This window comes from Protopterus annectens, chromosome 1.part1 (assembly GCF_019279795.1).
Source record: "Protopterus annectens isolate FY-2018-M chromosome 1.part1, PAN1.0, whole genome shotgun sequence".
NCBI lineage: Eukaryota > Metazoa > Chordata > Ceratodontiformes > Protopteridae > Protopterus > Protopterus annectens.
This window is the reverse complement of record NC_056726.1, coordinates 562,825,195-562,842,030: the sequence shown is the minus strand read 5'-3', so window position 1 is coordinate 562,842,030 and position 16,836 is coordinate 562,825,195. Positions and strand designations below refer to the sequence as shown.

The 16,836-nt window shown below is 41.8% G+C and overlaps 1 protein-coding gene across 2 annotated transcripts in view; it reads right to left on the bottom strand.

Moving 5' to 3' along the window:
- The window catches only part of LOC122806395 (receptor-type tyrosine-protein phosphatase U-like), a 1,549,454-nt gene that overhangs the window by 1,411,118 nt on the left and 121,500 nt on the right, over positions 1-16,836 (bottom strand). The gene's annotated exons all lie outside the window — the stretch shown is intronic.

Here is a 16,836-nt window from a genome sequence, read left to right as displayed (position 1 = left end):
TTGGTCTATAGTTGGAGGTTTCAGTGGAGGTACCACCTTTGTGAAGAGGAATAATGTATGAAACCTTCCAAATAGTGGGAATGGTAGCTTCAGTTATAGTCCTGTTGATCAGGATAGATATGGGATAGGCGATTGCGTCTGACGCGATTTGTAAGTATTCCGCTGGGAGGTGATCCGCTGCTAGGGTAGTTGGTTTAAGTTTTCTTAGGAGGGTAGAAATATAGGTGGTAGAAACTGGTTCAAGGCTAAAGGAGGGGGGGACTGAGTTATTCGTATGAGTGGAGGGAGTGGAGGAGGAAGTTAGCTGACTAGCTAGGGACTGGATGGTTTCAGTAAAAAAAGAGTTAAAGGTGTTGGCTATGTCTTCTGGGTCTATCCCTATCAGTTTCTCAGGGGTGGGGGTGGTAGATTTACCTGGGTGGAGAAGGTTGCTAAATCCTGCCCAGAACTTCTTTGGGTTATTCTGGTGCTTATTCTGAAGGTGGCAGAAGTACTGTTTTTTGTCCTGGATAATGGCAGATTTAGTGGTGTTTCTAAGCTGTTGAAATTTGATGCGGTCTAGGGGGGTTTTGGTGGCTCTCCATTTATTCCAGGCCTGGTCGCGGAGTTTAATTTTGGTTTTAGTTTGACTAGTTAGCCAGGGAGCTATCCGTTCCTTGGATCAAATTTGTCATTTTGGGGCATGAGAGTCAAGTATGTTAAGGAACATGTCATTAAAGTGGGAAACACTCTCCTGGAGGGGTAGGTTTTTTAGAATAGACCAATTATAGGACTTGAGTTCTGCACGGAATAGTTGTGGGTCAAAATTCTTTTTGTTTCTGACTATTCTGTATAAGGTGGGGTTAGTGGTTGGGCATTTATGTTTAATGATATAGGTAATAAGGTGGTCACTGAGGTCATTTGGGAGGGTCCCAGTGGTGTAATTTTGTGGTTCCTTATTGGTAAGAATCCAATCAATGGTGCTCTCTTTTTGTTGGGTATTGCCAATTCTAGTTGGGGACAGAAGATTTTGGGAGAATCCATGTAAGTTAATAGGATATGGAGTTATGTGGGTGGCACAGTCAGACCAGTCTATATTGACGTCTCCAAGTACTATGGTTTCTTGAGGGTAATTGGTGGATAACCAGCACAGGGTTTGCTCCAGGTTTTCCGTGTTCTTCCCTGCAGATATATGTTTACATATGAAGTTAGGCAAAGTATGTGAATGGGATATTTTATAGGAGGCATGTTAGTACCTTGTGGGGATTACATAGACAGGTGTGATAATCATAAATAGAAGCAGTACAATTGTTTAGGAGGTACTCACTTGTTAGAAGAAATAGCAGAAAAGTGTAGATAGTGCAGGAAGTAAGAGAGGTGATGGATTATGTGGGAGAAATGGAAGAGCTGAGGTGGAGATTCAATAAAAGCATGGTAGGTTCTTCAGCAAAGGGAGATTAGAGATAGGTGGAGTAGAGTAGGTGGAGGAGAATGGAAGAAGGATGAGGCAGGTGGCAAGAAGGTGTTAGTGGAGCAGTTAAAACTAGGATAAAGAGAAGGAGAGGAGTCAACTAGGATTAGAGCAGGGACAGATGCATGACCTGTGTAGGTAATCTTTTAGTTTAGATTTGAATTCCCTGAGGTTGGAGGTTGTTCTGATATCTAAGGGTAGAGCATTCCATAGTTTGGTGACAAAACAGGAAACAGACACTGTCCAGCAGTTTAGTTTGGTTTGTAAAGTGTTAGAAGTCATTTGTCATTAGAGCGGAGAGCTCAGTTAGGTATGTATATTTGATTTTTACTGTTTACTAATTGGACTTCTCTCTAGTTCATCTTCCAAAACCTTTGCTGACCTGTGCAGCAGTGGTTTGCAGTGCCGTGTACAAAAGCAGGTACCTAGAGGTGTAATTGTCCATATAAAACTTCCTCTGCTAATTTCTCAAATATCTGAGTGTATAGCATGTAGTATGCCCACTGAGAAGCATTACCCCAAGAGTGTTGTTTTAGATCAATCCTAGACCTCTCCTTCCAGCCCAGCTTTAAGCTATGATTGCACCACCTCCCACAGATCACAAATAAGAGGATCCAGAGCCATGGATGTGCACTTCCTATGGTCTCTGTAGCCAGCCTGGTGGAAATGAAAATCTTGAGACAATGTAGCAATTGTCTCATGTTTACTGACAACCACACCTGTTTCTTAAGGGAACTGATACAGTATGGGAGTGATGTAATTATACTATGTCTTTGGAGGCAAAGCTTTCACATACAGACACTGATATCTCCAAACAGGTTGCCAGTAACACACAAACTACACCTACTATGGATCAAATACAAAACTCACATATGCTCAAGCTCTTAAATGCAATCTACCCAAAACCCAAAGGCCTCCCATACACTGCCCTCAGCAACCTTCCAAACAACCTACAAAGACAGCACTCCCCAGGACACATACAGCCACATCTCACAATGTCTCAGCCTCTAAGACCTAAGGCAATCTACCTTCTCCAAGTATGATACCACAATATAAACAGAAGATGATTGACTTAAACAATTGGCTTAGTTACTGGTGTCTCAAATATTTGTCAGCTTGAGAGGACATGATCAACAGACTATGCTGATTTGCCAGGGATGGTCTTCACCTCTCTCCACTAGACTTTTGGATATTCGCAAACATTATCCAACCCACAGTGCCTTTTAAGGTAATGCCAATCTGATCAATCTTCTAACCTAGTAAATTCTACGTAAGCTAAACTAGAAGTGTTACTGCTCAATGCTAACGGCCTTTTGGGGTCGATTATACAGCATTCTCTATTTTAAGCATTCACTGTTATAATATAGACCCAAGATCCACTCCTTGGAAGTATTCCTCACCCTGTAGAGTGTTGACATCTGTGCAAACATGGTTTAAGGCCATGGAAGGCACCCCAGCAATACAAGGCTATAATGCAAGAGTTGGAGGTGTATTAATCTACATAAAATGTACGCACACTTCAAGACTGGTCAAACAAAACTGGTCAAATAGCTTGAGCTATTCCATGTCCAACTAACCGTAAGTAAAGTCCCATATGATACCTTTGCTAGCTGTAGGTCCCGTCTATGAGACAGGATAACCATACAACATACTTGAATGTACTGGAGTCACTCACAGTTCAGCCCAACACCATACTGATTTCAGCTATCCCATCATAAAGTGGAATACATATAAAACTACTAACATGCAGGCTCAAAGATTCCTAGATTTCGTCAAAGCAAACACCCTGGCACAGCCAGTCTGCACAACTACTAAGGGTGCAAATATCCTGGATTTGGAGCTCACAAATATGAGAGAATACTGAACCACACCCCACCCCCAATGAAATGTCCTTACTGGTCAGATCAAATCACAATGTGATAACCCTTGAAACAAATATAAAGTCTCAACTCCCAACAAACCACAGAACCTTTAAGAACTTTTCCAAGGCTAACTGGTTCCTATTAACTGAAGGCATAGCTAAATTCCAAGCCCCCCCAAATTCAGAGAACATGGTGGCCTATGTAGAAGTGTTTATGGAAGCCCTGTACAAGCATGTAGAAACAGCAGTTCCAAACTGAAATAAACTTAGGAAAATTCCAAAATCATGCCCCCTTGATGGAGCACCAGTATAAATAGGTTGTACAAGAAAAGGAAGAAAATCCTGTACAATAATAGGAAGGGATATCCCCAAAAGACAAAAAACTCCTTCATCAGTCACAACAAGGAACTCAGGGGACTAATCAAGTCCAGCAAAGCCAATCTGCAGGGAATAATAGCCTCCTGGGCTAAGGATAACCATAAGGCATTTTCAGTTATGTATACAACCTTAAAGGGAACACCCAACAGTGTGCTGAACTAATAGTAAATATAACTTCTGTACTGAACTGGGTGATATAGCAAATTTGCTGGCTGATAAATTTAGCTCCAGTTTAACCCCCTTCACCCCCAGTTTTCCCATGAAATACCCTCAACCATTTCTCCCCCAACTATTACTAAAGAACAGGTCCTCAATGCACTCTCAAGAGCTAAAAACATTGCATCAGTGGGTCCTGATAATATCCAAAGATACCTCCTAAATAGCTTAATATATGACTTGTCAGGCCTACTAGAATCTCTGCTCAACTCAACTACAGCCTCCAGACAGGCTTCATCCCTAGGGAATGGACTATTGCAACTGTCATCCCGCTGCACAAAGGTAGACATTCAACAGACCCAGGGAACTATAGACCCATAAGTTTGACTAGACGTATATGCAAGCCCATGGAAAGAATTATTGTGGATCTGATAAACAAAGACATAGGAAATCTTAAAACACTGGACCCACCCCAATTTGATTTTGTCAAGGGCAGGGTCATGCCTACTAAACTTGGTGGATTTCTTCAAGACTGTCACTAGAGCCATGGATAAGGGCAAAACAGTACATACTGGCAAAGGCATTTGACACAATACATAGACAACTCACAAATTTAGGCATAAATCTCTATGTCATCCAAGGGATAGCCAAATAGCTCACAGATAGGACACATGAAGTTGGGGGGGGGAATCCACCTTCACCAATAGGTCTCTTACTAGTGGCATCCCACAGGGCTCAGTACTAGGATGTCTCCTGTTTGAAATATACTTCTCTGAAGTCAAAGTAAATATAGAGCACCTATGGCTGATCAAGTCTGCTGATGACTGCAAGCTGAGTGCAATCACTGAATCCCAAAAAGATGTAGATATCCTCCAGGAAGGTCTGACACAGGCAAATAACTGGTGCCAGAACCATGGCCTAAAACTCAATGCAAAAAAATGCATAATTATACTCTTTGGAAAGATGACTACCCCTGCAAATTGCAACAGTGCTAGCACTCCCCTAAGAGTAGACCCAGTGGTAAGGAACTAGTAATGCACATTGACAGTAGCTTGAACTTTGATCACCATGTGTTCATGTTAGTGAGAAAATCCTTTCACATGTCACAACTTATAAGCACGGGCAGGGCATCCAGGTTTAAGGAGATTATAGACCCACTATACTCAGCACTCAGACCAATAATCAAGTTCGGCATGTACCTGACTGGGCATTTGCAAGAACTGCAGCAGCCACAGGGGTTCCTCACTAAAATGATACAGGGTGTGAATATTATGTCCTATGCAGACCCCCCTCAAAGCTCAGTCTCCTATAGACTACTGAGGAGCAATCTATGCCTAACCTACAAGGCATTCTTTGATCTAGCTGTGATGGATCTGCTACACATCCACAAAACAAACATCACTAGAATTACCCAATCTAAGGCTCTAAACCTCATCTGGATATAAACAAAACATGTTGGAATACATAATAAATCTTCTGGCCAATAAATTCAGCTCAAATTTCATCTCCCCATTACCCCCAGCTCTCCTCCAAGAAATACTCTCCATCACTGTACCACTAATTATCAGCAAATAACAGGTTGCCACTGCACTCTCTAAAGCTAAAAATATGACTTCAGTGGGGCCTGACAATATACTAGTTTGCCTCTTACACAGCTTAAATTAGAACTCAGGCCCATTAGGAGCTCTGTTTAACCACAGCCTTTGGACTGGCTTTGTCTCAATAGAGTGGAGGAGAGCAGCAGTCATCCCTCTACATAAAGAGACATCATCTGCTGACCCAGGAAATTACAGACCCGTAGTGGTGCTGCGGTAGCGTTGTCGCCTCACAGTAAGATGCTGTCCAGTTCGATTCTCAGCTAGAGTGTCTTCTGTATGGAGACATGCGTGAATGGGTGTAACTTTGTTGAAGGTTGTGCGTCAGGCCTGGCAAGCCGGTACATAAAAATCAACTGCCAATCATTAGCAGACCGGAGTTCCACTGTGGCGACCCCTAACCAGGAAAAGCCGAAAGACACAAACAAACAAACAAGTTTAACTAGTCTTATGTGTAAGACCATGGAAAGAATAATTATGGACCTGATAACTACTGACATAGGAGACCTCCAAACACTGGACCTGACACAATTCAGCTTGTCAAGGGCAGATCATGCCTAATGAATGTGATGGATTTCTTTGAGAAAGTCATTAAGGCCATGGATGAGGTTAAAACAGTACATACTGCTTACCTCAACCTGGCCAAGGCATTTGACACTATTCCCCACACAGGGGAGCTGCACCCTCCTGCTATGACACCATAAAAAGATGGGCCCAAAATACCTTTCTACAGCACCTGTTCTAAAATCATTAAAATGAACACGTTTTTGAGACTATTGAATACTCACTGAAGTTTGAAATTGAGCAACTTTATACAGATTTAATTGCTAGCATTGAGCTGAATGCACATTCTGTTATTTAACACAAGGTTTTGGACAGAAGTGTAGCATTTGAGCAGCATTTGATTAAGACAAAAAAATGAAAACTAAAAAGGGATTTTAATGATTTTAGAAATGGTGCGGTTTAATTACTTTTACAGAGAGTCACTCTAGCAATATCTGATGGATTTATGAGTTATATCCCTAGAACTACTAATTTTTTAACTTTTAAAAAACTGTTCATGAAACACGTACAGATTTTTTGGATATAACTCTCGTTAAGAATGAACAAAGGGAGTTGAACACTATATTATATAAGAAGGATGTTAAACATAATACACACTTACATAGAACAAGTATGCACCATCCTTTCATATTTAATAATGTAGCTAGACTTAATACTCTCTACGCAGATGTGCACATACAGAAGAACAATTTAGTAGATGATTTTTTGCAAAGGGGGTTAAAATCGGAGGAGTGTCAGTTTTATAAAGTGGTTAGTGAGTAATAACAACACTGAAGCCAAGCCTATATTCTCTAAGAGTTGTTCTACTTACGTAGTTTCTAAGCCCACAGGAAATAAATGTAGATGTATGCTTTCGTATAATAGGAATACTGATGCCATTAAGAACAAGTTTAAGAAGTATTGGCCAATAGTAACTCAAATACCTGAATTTAAAGATACAGTAGATACTGTTCCTTCTTTTGGATACGAGAGGTGTTATAATTTAAAGGATAAATTATGTAATAAGGAGCAACCAAAAACTACAAATTTACTTAATAGTAATAAAGTAGGTACTTATAAATGTAATGACTATATATTTTGTCCTTATATTTATACTGATAAGTCTATACAGCATCAGGTGTTTGGTAATACTTTTAATTTAAATGCTTATGGGAATCATGATAATAAAAATTTAGTTTATATAGCTAAGTGTATGGCATGTGATGCCTATTACATGGGTAAGATGAATCGTAAGTTAAAGGAACGGGTAGGCAACCATATATCAGAAATCAATAGGAAAGTTTGTACTAACGCACTTTATAAACACATAGGTGAGACTGATAGCTCACATCATTTTAAGTTTATGATTCTGCAGGTTGTTCAAGAACATTTAAGAGATGGCAATCTAATTAATATGACTGAGAATGCAGAGCTTAGATGGATTTTATGGTTTAGAGCACATGTATTTCCAGGTTTAAATGGAACTGTTATGATAAAACTTATATTAAAAGATTTACATAATAAGTTGAATTAATTTGCTTTGTAGCTTTAATTTTATGCTAGACAGATCATGTGATTTTAATTATATGTTGATCATGTGATTTTTTTTTTTTTACCTTATTTAAATGTGGTTTGTGTTAAGACTGACTATGCCTGATGAAGGTGATTGCGAAAGTTTTACTAGCGTTACTATTAAAATGTTTTATACATTCGACCGCACTGTTTCCTGGTTGAATTTTGTTTATAGCCAATTGGCTCATGGACAGGACATGTGGTTAAAGTGTGTGAATCCAGATTCAGCAAGAGGCCAGTTACTAGTAGTATGCCACAGGGTTCAGTACTGGGACCACTCTTGTTCAGAGTATATTTCTCTAAAATCAAGGCAAATGTGGAAGCCTCTGGATGACAGTTTGCTGATGACTGCAAGCTGGGGGCAATCACTGAATCCCTCAGTGATGTAGATATCTCTCAGTAGGGTCCAGATCAGATAAATGATTGGTGCCAGAACCATGGCCTAAAACTAAATTCAAACAAATGCATTATCATACCCTTTGAGAAGTCAAATACCGCTGTAAGTTTCAACATTAATAGCACAAATAGACTCAGAGATGAGAGCTCTATGTACACTGATAGATAGTAGCCTGAACTTTGACCATCATGTGTCCACAGTGATGAGGAAATCCTTTTATGTGGTACAACTTATAAGTAAAGGTATGGCAACCAGATTCAAGGAAATTTTAGTCCCACTGTACTCAGCCCTCATTAGACCAATAATCGAGTACAGTGTACCATTTGGCATGTACTTGACTAGGTACTTACAGCAGCTGGACTGACTTCAGAGGTTCCTCTCAAATAAAATACAGGGTGTAAGCAACATGAACTATGCAGATAAAGTAAAATCCCTATCCCTTTACTCTGTCTCCTACCGACTATTAAGGTGTGGCCTATGCCTGACCTACAAAGCACTCACAAATCCGGCCCTGATTGAGATGCTACACATCAGCAAGTCAAACAACATGAGGGTCACCCGAACTAGGGATCTACACTTAGTCAGTGACTCAAACAAAACATGTTGGAAAGATAGATATGTGTCTCCGACATTGCCCCTTCTTTGGAACAGGCTTCCTATTCACATTTAGCAGAACCCTTCCCTGGCCATCTTCAAACACAATTTGGATCAATGGATGGGAAATTGCAAATTCATACATGAGGTAGTGCCTATGTCCCCTATGGACAAGGGCAATCTGTAAAATACTGAATGCGCAGGCACAGATCCCTTCCATCCTCTTGCCCCTAGTGGCCATATATTGGATAAAATCAGGTTACATTGGCTAGGCTTGCAAGGTCCTTAAGCCATTAGCCTAGTAATCTCCTATAAACCTATGAACCTCTGGATAATGCCAGACATTAGAGCATACCGATGTAAACTTTGTTGTTCTGTTAACATTTTGTTGTCTCTGAGTAATATTTAGAGAGTGTCCCTGTGTACAGTGCTCGCCTTGAACATCTTTTGCACTACAAAATGCTGTAGTAAGATATTTTGGGCCCCTTTTTTATGATGTCACAGCAGGGGGATGCAGCTCCATGAACATTTTCTGGAGGGGAGGAGAGAAGGTGATCTTCACATTAATAAAAACACAAAGTAGCATGGTATGCATACAAGAATAAATTGACAATGTTCTTAGTAAAAAGTCATTCCCAATTCCAGGAGTTTGTTACTTTTTTTTCAATACTATGCCAATATACTATAAGTGAGTGACACCTAGAATTAGGAAGCATGCTTATAACAGAAGGTGTCCAGAAGTACTATGATAATTATTCAATTAAAATTTCAGGAACTGTGATTTTGTCAACTATCTAAATTGATAATAAATGTAAATCACTACTGTTACCGGGCATGCTGAAGTCTTGCCATGCATTTGGTGATTCATGCTTGGAATCCTTATTCAATGAACCACCAACAGAATGTTGGAAATGCTGGGATACTATTCAGTGAAAAAAGCTATCATGTTATGGTGAGGTAAATTGGGAGTGAGACAGTGTGATGGTACCTAGTGTGTTAACAATAGTGCCTTATTGGTGTGGTATCATAACAATATTCCCTGTTAAGACATCCCAAGTTCAAACATGCTGATATCCCCAAAAATTTTAACAACAGTTATGGTGGTAGATAGTATGTATCACACAATCCACAGTTTTGACACATTTCACTATTTTGTCTTGCATTTTTGTGAGCAAGTTCTGCATTGCTTGCATATAACACATTGGTGAAACAGTACCCAGTGGTCAGAAATTTGACAGAAAAAAGCATTTTACATATCCATTTGGAGCAGCATTTGATAAATGTGGAAAAAGGAAACTCAGTTTTGTGGGGCTGCTGTTACAATCCAGGGGAGCATAGCCACTGACTGTGTGCTCTGTTATCAAAGTTTATAATACTGGATATGTTAAATACCATTAGACATTAGCAGCATCTTTGCATGCTGAAATCTGATTTATTGCAAGCATAGTATTTTGTAGGGAGGCTGCATGACCTAGAGAAGAAGAAAAGGTGAGATTTCCTTTTCTCCAAGTTTTTAAGAACTCCAAAGTAGCATACACAACACAGATGCTATGTGATGCTATGTGATGCAGTGGGAGTAACAGATGCATTTAAAGTGGAGGTGGGATTACATCAAGGATCAGCTCTGAGCCCTTTCTTATTTGCAATGGTGCTGGACAGGTTGACAGATGAGATCAGACAGGAGTCCTCGTGGACTATGATGTTTGCAGATGACATTGTGATCTGTAGTGAAAGTAGGGAACAGGTGGAGGAGACTCTGGATAGGTGGAGCTATGCTCTAGAGAGAAGAGGAATGAAGGTCAGCAGGACTAAGACCGAATATATGTGTGTGAATGAGAGGGAGGATAGAGGAATAATGAGGATGCAGGGAGTAGAGGTGATGAAGGTGGATGAGTTTAAATACTTGGGATCAACAGTTCAGAGTAATGGTGAGTGTGGAAAAGATGTGAAGAAGAGAGTACAGGCAGGATGGAGTGGGTGGAGAAGAGTGTCAGGAGTGATTTGTGACAGAAGAGTACCAGTAAGAGTGAAAAGGAAGGTCTACAAGAGGGTAGTGAGACCAGCTATGTTGTATGGGTTGGAGACAGTGGCATTGACAAAAAGGCAGGAGTCACAGCTGGAGATGGCAGAGTTAAAGATGTTAAGATTTGCACTGGGTGTGATGAGGGTGGACAGGATTAGGAATAAGTATATTAGAGGGTCAGCCCAGGTTGGAAGGTTTGGAGGCAAAGCCAGAGAGGCAAGATTACGTTGGTTTGGACATGTGCTGAGGAGGGATGCAGAGTATATTGGAAAAAAGATGCTAAGGATGAAGCTGCCAGGTAACAGGAAAAGAGGAAGGCCTAAGATAAGGTTTATGGATGTGGTGAGAGAGGACATGCAGGTGGTTGGTGTGACAGAGCAAGATGCAGAGGACAGGAAGAAATGGAAACAGATGATCCACTGTGGTGACCCCTAACGGGAGCAGCTGGAAGAAGAAGTAGAAAGTAGCATATACAGATACTGAGGTTGCGGGAACAGAGTTTCACATTTGGGATATGTGGGTGTTGACCCTGTAAAAGTGTTTTTAGTGCTTTGTGCTGTTTTGTTGTGTAGCTTGTTGGTAAGACAATTTATAGGGTTTATACGTTACAGATGAGATAGTTCCCTTCTTGAATAAAGGAGATATAATGCTTCATAGAATTGCATTACATAAATGTAATATTCCAGATGGGAAGAAAAGAATCAGTAAGTAGCTACATCTTCTGCATGCACTGTAGCACGTGCACCTCTCCTCCCCTAAAGCTTCACAGCACAACACAATCTGCACATGATTATCACTGTCAAACATCTTGACTACTCTAAGACAGACAAAGGATACTATTCATAGTTATCTTCATAACAGCACGACTTGCAATGTTCAGATAAGGAGAGCTGCATTGCTCTGACTTAAGGTGATTCGTAGTCATGCACGGTCTGCATGGTGCTGAACTGCATTACTAAGTGATTTACAAAACTAAGAATCACTCATGTGATCAGTTTAAACAACAGCTCAGTTGAGTGCCGTACCATCCTCCATAAGAAAACACAGACACCTATCCCCAACACTCACTGGCACACATAGATAGACATACACACACACACACACACACACACACACACACACACACACACACACACACACACACACACACACACAGACACACACACACACACACACACACACACACACACACACACACACACACACACACACACACACACACACACACACACACACACACACATACAAAAACACATAGCTCCTGTCTACTTATACTCTGCTGTCATACAGTATAGATATATACTTACACAAATACACACACACCCACACAAATGACACACACAGAAACACATAACTCCTCTCTACTTATACTCTTCTGTCATACAGTATAGTCATATGCTTACACACACATATTCACACACATGCATAGACTCACACACAAACACACAGACACACACACACACAGACACACACGCACACACACGCACACACATGCACACACGCGCACACACACACACACACACACACACACACACACACACACACACACACACACCTCTGTTACAGTACACACTGCACAGACACACACACACACACACATACACCTCTGTTACAATACATACTACATACCCACAAACACTTGCACACACACACACACACACACGCACACACACACACACACATGCACACATTCAGACATGGACACATGCACAATCACAAACGTGCACACACATCTCTGTTACAATACATGCTACACACTCACACACACTACACATGTGCACACACAAATGCACTTACACACACACAAAACACTGTTACAATACACACACGTCACACACACATACAAACATGCACACACGCATGCTCATAAAAGTGTACGCACACACACACACACACACACACACACACACACACACACAGACACATACACATCACTGTTACAATACACACTACACACATGCACACACACCCACACACACACACACACACACACACATACACAGTTACAATACATGCCACACACACATACATACACACACACACACACATATATATATATATGTATATATATATATATATATCTACTAATGGCAAGCATGTAAACACACACGCACACACACGCGCACACACACACACACACACATACACACACACACACACATATATATATATATATATATATATATATATATATATATATATACTGGTGGCAAGTATGCAAACGCACGCACGTGGGCACACATATTTATGCTGCTGGCAGATAGCCAACAAACTCATAGGTTTCACAGGTTCATACTAGGCTATCTGCCCTAGGGCATTTATAAGCCTAGCCAGAGTGTGTTTGGCTTTCGCCACCCATTTTAAATGAATTTTGCTATGCCCTTTTTTGAGGTTAGTATACTGTGTCTCTGTCTAACAGTGACACAGAAGTGATACCCAAGGTAAACCTACTATCGCCCATCCACTCATCAAGATTCTTCTTGAAGAGAGTCAATGAGGGACTTTGCCTAACCTGGACTGGGATTTTATTCCAGAGTGAAGGGAGCCTCTGGGTTATGAATCTGTCCCTCCAGCATGTCCTATTTATTTCAGTGCTAAGGTTCAAGTCTCTCGAGCGTGTAGCTCGATGGGATTTGGATTTTCTGAGGTGCAGCATGTCCATTAATTCTGGGTTGGACATGGCTTTATACATCAGGCACAGTTCGCCTCTGAGCAGGTGGTATGCCACTGAGTAGAGCTGGAGTTTCTTTAACCGGGCAGCATATTTTTGAGCCCTTTGATCCTCTTGGTGAGGTACTTTTGGGGTCTTTCCAGTTGCTGCAAGTGTCTGGTAAGATACATCCCAAAAGGGGCATTGTACTCAATTATAAGCCTGATGAGGGATGAGTAAAGAGGCACGATGACCTCCCCTGATCTAGATGTGAATCCCTTCATAATTAGGTGGGCTATATAAAATGTTTTTCTAACCACTTTGGCCACGTGGTTGTCAAATGAGAGATTGCTATCAACTTGGGTCCTCAGGTCCCTAATTACTTCTTCCATACTTAATGGATTACCACTTATGTGGTAATTTGTGGGCACTTTGTTTTTGCCAAAGGGGATGACTATACACTTTTTGGCATTTAGCTTGAGGCCATGGCTCTGGCACCAGTTGTCTGTTTCTATGAGGCCCTTTTGTAGGATGCTTGTGTTGGCTGGAGAGTCGATTATGGTGCCCAGTTTGCAGCCATCTGTGAACTTGGTCAGCCACAGTCCTTCCGTGTTAGCCTGTACCTCTGAGAAATATATACCGAACAAGAGAGGTCCCAGGACTGAGCCTTGTGGGACGCCACTTGTAACTGGTTTGGAGTCTGACATGGCTCCAGCAATTCTAACCACGTGGGTTCTGTCCTTGAGCCAGTTTGCAACCCATCTAGTGACATAGGGGTTTATATTTAAGCTGGTGAGCTTATATATAATGCCTGAGTGGGGTATTGTATCGAAGGCTTTTGCGAGGTCCAGGTAGGCTGTGTGGACCACCTTTCCCTCTTCAATGGCCTTGGTGACTGTTTCAAAGAAATCAACCAGGTTTAAGAGGCAGGATCTGCCCTTAACAAAGCCAAACTGGGGAGGATCCAGTGTCTGTAGGTCCCCAATATCTTTATTTATGAGGTCCATGATGATCCTTTCCATAGCATTGCAGACCAAGCTAGTCAGGCTTATGGTGCGATAGTTTCCAGGATCTGTTGAGGCACCACCTTTGTGGAGAGGGACCACTGTTGCTGTACACCACTCTTTGGGTACATATCCTGTAGTAAGGCTGAGATTGAACAGTAGTTTTATGTTTGGGTTTAGTTCTTCTTGGAGTTCATGTAGGACGCAGCCCGGGACACCGTCTGGTCCCAGTGATGCTGTGTTTTTTGCTTTGGAGAGGGCAGCTCTTACCTGAGCATCTGAGATGTCAGTGGGGCAGCACTCTGCTGGGATAGATATTTGCCCTTTTGGTGGGGAAGGGGGGAGACGTTTGTGCTGAACCTGTCAGCTGGGATGTTGGCAATGTCTGTGGGTTCGGTGTATTTTTTGTCATTTTGGACTAATTCTGAGCATATCTGAGAATTCCTACCCAGGTTCCTAACATAACTAAAGAAAGCCTTGTGATTATCCTTAGTATCCTGTGCAATTTTTCTCTCAAAGCTGGCCTTAGACAATTTTATGAGTGCCCGTAGTTTTTGCTAATACTGATCAGAGATGCCTTCCCTTTTTGGGATTTTGCTCTATCATGTAGTAGCTTCCTCCTTCTATTGTATAGTTTGTTTACAGCTGGGGTCCATCAGACAGGATGCCTAACTTTTGAGGATTGGGTCTTGGTTTTATTTGGGTTTGCATGATCCATGCATTCCTGAAGGTGTTCATAGAATGCATTTATAAAGGATTCTGCAGTCTGGGTCATATTTTCCACAGGCCCGGGGGCTTTGAAGGATTCCACCTCGGTTTTGAGGAGTGTGAAATTTGCTTTAGAGAAGTTTTTCACTGTGGTTTTCTGGGCAGGGGCTGGGGTCGGGATGTGAATATCTAGTGAGATTAGTTTATGGTCTGATCTTACCAGTGAGGGATACACTTCTGGTCTGGAGCATATAGTCCCCATGCTGGTGATGATCAGGTCCAGTATGTTTTCCCCTTTTGTGGGAGTGGCAACAAGTTGTTCCATAGCATTTGAGTTTATAAATTCTAGGAACCTTTGGGCTAGGGTGTTGGAGCTAGAGTAATGCTCCCAGTCTATGTTAGGGTAGTTGAAGTCGCCCAATATAATGGTGTTTGGGGAGACCTTCATATTTTCCAGTGTTCTCAGGAAGGCCTAGTGGGGTTCCAGGGTTTGGGAGGCAGTTTTACCCACTGTTAGTTGCATATGGATAGACTCTGATGCTTTGTGCTGTGCCACCAACCTGGATGTGTGGGTATCTTTGACGAATATTGATACTCCCCCTCCTTTTGTGGTTCGGTCGAAGTTTTGGGGCTGAAAAACATGGTATGAGGTATAACCTGGTAGTGCTGGGTTGCTCTCGGGAGCCTTGAACCAGGTTTCTGTTACTACACAGATATCGATGTTCTCCATGCTAAGGAGAGTTTCGAGTGTGTGCATCTTGTGGTTTAGACTTCTGGCATTGAGTAGCATTACTCTTAGTTTCTTATCCCTTGTGATACCTATGGAGGTGGGTTTGTCTTTTGAGCCTTGCCTAAAAAAGGCACTATGGGGGTGGCAAGAGCCTTTGCCAATATCCAAAAGCCCAGGGGTGACAGGTGCAAGCCGTCCCTAGCGAAGCATCGTGGCTTGTCGAGCATGTCATCCCAGGCAGACAGGCATTGGATCCCCTTTGAATGACACCAATATTTAAGCCAATTGTTGAAATTGATCATCTTGTCTTCATATTGTGGCATCATTCTTGGTGACGGTAAGATGCTACTCAAGGTCAGGGTCATACCGGCTTGGGCTACATGCTCAGAGATATCCCCTATGTCTCTTTTCATGCAGTCCAGGGAGGTACGTCTCAGGTCATTCACACCAGCATGGACAATGACTAAGTCATATTTGTACTTGCCTTGGAGTGACCTGAGTGCTTGTGTTATGAGGCGGATCCTAGCGCCCGACAGGCAGCTCACCGTGACATTCTCCTTGTTCAGCCTGGTGAGCGGGACGTCAGTGTGCCTGATGATAGAGTCACCTATTACAAGTGTATCAGGTGTGTTGTTTAGCCTTAAGGGCTGTGACTGTTCGGCACACTGGCTTTGTGAGCTATGTGTTGCATGTGTTTTGTTTTGGGGTAGCGGTTGCTTAGGTGTCTGCTTTGGAGGTCTCTGCTGCTTAGGCAGATTTTTATTTGGAGCCTCCGAGTATGTTTTTGTGTGTTTATGTGTTTGGTTTGCTGTCGTGGTAGATCTATATGAGACTGGAATTGTAGTGAGTGTGGTTTCCTTCTCCTCCTGACTGGTTACGCCAGTACTGAGTTGAGAGAGCTTAGCCTCCAGTTTGGCTATATGGTTGCATCTCTCACGTGTTGGAATTTGTTGGGAGGAGGAGAGGGTTGTCTGTGTACATGAGGCAGTTGTAACATTGCCTCAAGATTCCCAGATTTACCAGCTGGACCAGAGAGGAGATTGACAACTGACCTTTGGACATGCTAGAATAGTATTGGGAATTCCTTTATAATTATTCTCAATCTACATCCTTTTCCAGGAACCTTTCAGAGTCCAAACGTGTTTTAATATAAGTTTCACTTTAACACAAGTAGG